The sequence below is a fragment of the Lichenostomus cassidix genome, chromosome 17 (genome assembly GCF_008360975.1).
Source record: "Lichenostomus cassidix isolate B80296 chromosome 17, HeHo_3.0, whole genome shotgun sequence".
NCBI classification, from domain to species: Eukaryota; Metazoa; Chordata; class Aves; order Passeriformes; family Meliphagidae; genus Lichenostomus; species Lichenostomus cassidix.
Window position 1 is genome coordinate 7162641 of NC_139497.1, and position 4020 is coordinate 7166660.

The window sequence follows — 4020 nt, forward strand, 5'->3', positions numbered from 1 at the left end:
TGCTGATATTTACCTATGAAATCCGTAAAGCACTTGGAGAGTCTCAGCTGTAAAGAGATGTGGGGGGATGGATCTCTGCTAGGAGCTCTGAGTGAGAGCTCTGACCCTCCTGCAGGCACAGAAGCCCTGTAGGATCCCCTTCTCTGTGGGACAGCAGAACATCCACAGCTGCTGCAAAGTGCACTTTGGAAATCATAGAGAACTTCTGAATACTTTTTGAGACCCTGAGACTGACCCTGTGAGCTGGCCCAGCTCCCTTGGAGTGTCTCAGGGACAGAAGACAGGACCCTGCTGTCCATTCCTTACCCAGCCCTGTTCCCCAGTTCTGGCTCCACTGGCTCCAGCCGTGATTAATTGGAACATCTCCCACTGATTCCTGATTAGCTGCTTTTGATTAGGGTTTAATGACTTCACTCGGCCCCTAATTCACAGGGATGAGCTCGGAAATGTCTGAGAGCAGCTCAAACGGAATTACATTTTCTCCCACCTCAGAGCCACCACTTTAGCTCTGTACCCACGAGCCCCACTCCTCTGACCCTGCAGGACCTGCTGTCCCCAGCCCTGCTCCTCCTCCTCCCTGTGCCACCAGGCAAACCACAGCCAGGGGTGCCAAACCCCAACTCCTGATGGTGAGGGATAGAGCCAGAGTGGAAAAATGGGTATTTCCAAGCCATCCTGGCACTCAGATAATCTATAAAATTCAGAGCTTTGAACGAGGCTCTGCCACAGGGCTGTAGCATGCCTGGAACAGTCAGGATAAGGGCCTGTGGGTGACAATCCTAATGTGCAATGGGATATTCAAGGACAGCCAAGACAGGCCTGGACTGGACTTTGGACCTTCCAGAAGGGCAAGAGCTGATGTCCCCTGGCCCCTGGAGAACAGCAGTGCTGCCCTTTGGAGCTGCACACCTCAGCTGCTGTGTCCTGAGGATTCAGAGCTCAGTTAATGTCCTGATATCTGTGCAGTGCTGAATCCCAGCCAGGACTGCCTTGCTCCCTCTCCACAACTCCATCTTCCCTCTCTCTTTCCTCCTCCATCCCCAAACTCACATTCAATGCCTGGGGTAAGAGAATAAGCAGAGGAAGGGAGTTTTCCCTGGCAGGGAATGGAGTTGAACCCCAAAACCACATGGCTGCTGGGAGCACTGATCCCCACTGTGCCCCCAGGAGCTGCATTTCAGTTTGACCTTGAAGGCCAAACTGAAGGTCATGTCACCCTTCCTGCCTTGTCACCAGCCAAGGAGGTTGTAAACACTGGTTTCAGAGGCTGCCTTGCCTTTTGAAGATCTGAAAGTGCATTTATCTTCCCGAGACATGCATTAATCTACTAACTACCGGTGGAGATAAGGGGATGAAAAGAGGCTTGGTGGGGAGGAAAAAAATAATAAAATAAACCAAAATAAAGTAAAGTAATCAAATCGAATCAAATAAATAAAATGGAACAAAGCAAAGGACTCATTTTCATCAGTAAGAAGAGGTTCATGGGCTCTTTCACAGTGCCTTAGGCACTGATGTCCCATCTCACAGCTGCCTTATCACAGCTCTCCTCTGCACCAGACTCACCCTGGCAGTGGGAGATGACAGCTTACAAAGTGTCTGGGTCCCCTCACTGCGCCCCAAGCTCCACAGCTGATCTCTTTAATCACCACGTCTCAGTGACAAGGCAGTGAAGCAACTCAGTTCCCAGCAAGACAAATCCCAAGCAGGTTGCTTATTTTCCCCACAGGCAGCTTTGAGTCTCTGCCTGGCAAGAGCCAAGCAGGGCCAGAGCTTGGGAATTTGCAGGAATAACCCCTCGGTGGGGCTGGACCTCAGCTCCAGGGGGAGGCAGAGGTATTGAAAGGAAAATAAGCCTGGGATGGAATCCCAGCTCCACAGAGCAGAGCATCTCCTTGCTCCAAGCATCAGTGTCCTCAGCTGGGAGAGAAAATCAACTTTGGGCTCTCATGTGAAGGAAGATGGAGATCAAGGACTTCTTGGGTGTTGTTTCATTCTGTGTGTTTGGCTCCTCTGCTGACCCTCCCCTGGATGCCCGGCAGAGCTCAGGCACTGAGGGGCTGCTGGAAAAGAGGGAAAAAAGAGCACAAACCCAACTCCTTTTGGAGTAAGGCACACCACAGCTGGCAGGAGGGGAAGAGGGACTCAGCTTCCCCCAAAACCTGTGGGACACAGCCCCCCAAACCATGGGAGGGGAGGGATAGGTGGGCTCCTGCACCATGAAGTGCAGGGGTTCCATCAGCAACACGCCCTGGGCACAGCAGTTTTAGGGTTGCCTTTTCCCTCAGCTGCATCCCAAAGGAGTCAGGGGGATGTCACCACCTTCACAGCCCAAGTCACATCTCCAGCCAAGCCTGGCCCAGAGCCCTGGGCTGTTTTTCTGCGTGGCAGCTGAAGAGAAGGTGAAATTAGAGAAAGAGGGGAGGGGGGGAAGTGCTGCAGCACTAATAAAGGGCTTTGAAGGGGATGGGGAATTGAGTCAGGTTCACATGAAAGGGCAAGGAAATGAATGCTGAGATGAAGGCGCCTGCAATTTCAAATGTATCAAGCTGATAAATAAATAAAGTTAAAAGAATGACTTTTAATTACATTTGAAAGAGAGAAATGGGGAGAGCTGAGGGGAATGACAGAAAAAACTCCTCCAAACCCAGACACTCTGGAGCTCTGGCCTTGCCTTGGGGATGCTCCTCTCACCTGCCAGGGAGCCCAGGGCAGCCACCAGCAGTGGCAGGGCTGTGGGGACAGGAAAATCAACTGAAACATGAGTTTAATGCCTCAATTAAGGTTCATTCTGATCAGCTTTAAAAAGCAATTTAGCCCCACTAAGCTGCACCGGGTCAGGAGCAGGGATAGATGGCAAGTCTCATTTGAAAGCCAAACACACACATTCCCATCATTAACGCTCCCATCCCGTTAATGACAATAATGTTGTTGGCTTAAAATGTTGCTTTCATTGAACAACTGGAGAAGAATGAAATGCTTTCCTCCAGTGTTTGGTCTGGTGCCAGGAGCTGCCTGTAAAATCCAGATAAGAGTTCTCAGCACAAACTTCTGATAAGGGAATTAGCAGGTAAACTTTAAACTTTGGTGAAGGCGAAGGCGAGGAGGGGAGGGAAAGCATTTGTGATCTCCTCAGTGGTGTCAGCTTGCCAGGCTGAGTCTCACCAGACCCAGATGCCACATCCCCTGGATCCTCATCCCTATCATCTGTCTGTACTGGGAAATCACCTGTTTCCAGAGCTGAGGCCAAGGCCTCATCTCCTTAAGAATCTGCCTTTTCCCTCTCCTTTCTATTTTCTTACTCACCCTCCCTCCTATTCCTAGCACTGCTCTTCTCTGACATGCAAACTAATTCCCTGTCAAACCTTTTGGGGTTCTTTCCTCCCTTTTTTTTTTTTTTTTTTTTTTAATCACTTCATCTAGATTATCCAAAAATTCAACTATAACTGAAAAGGAATGTGTTTCCTCTGGATAAATTTCCCTTTTGCAGATGCTGGGTACAAGAGCACCTGTCTGGGGAAAGAGTCTTTCACCTTACTTGTCCACTTTGCCAAGGCTTCATGAAAAGCTAAAGCTTTAGGAAAAGCTTTAGAAAGCTAAAGATGCACCAGAAATCATGAGACATCTGAAACTTGGAAGAAGAGGGTAATACAGAAATTAGTCTGTTCCTACTATAGCTGTACATCCACTTGGTTCAGGAGTGATAAAATTCATTCATCTCTGGTCACCATTTGGCTGGACAGGTTAACTCCAGGGATATTTTGAACACTCATTCCACTCCTGGAATTTATTTATTAGCTGGGATTAATAAATAATAATTAGATAAAAAACTAGCAGCTCATGATTGTGGAGCAAATTATGGCCAGAAGAGCAAAGTTCAGGGCATCAAGTCATCTCTCTGTCTATCACTGAACCTTGGAGTGGCTCCTAGCAAAGCTGCCCTGTGCTTTTTTTAAAAAATAAATTGGTAATACAATCAGTAATACAATCAGTTTTAGGATTGGCTAAGACCTGCAGGTTCTT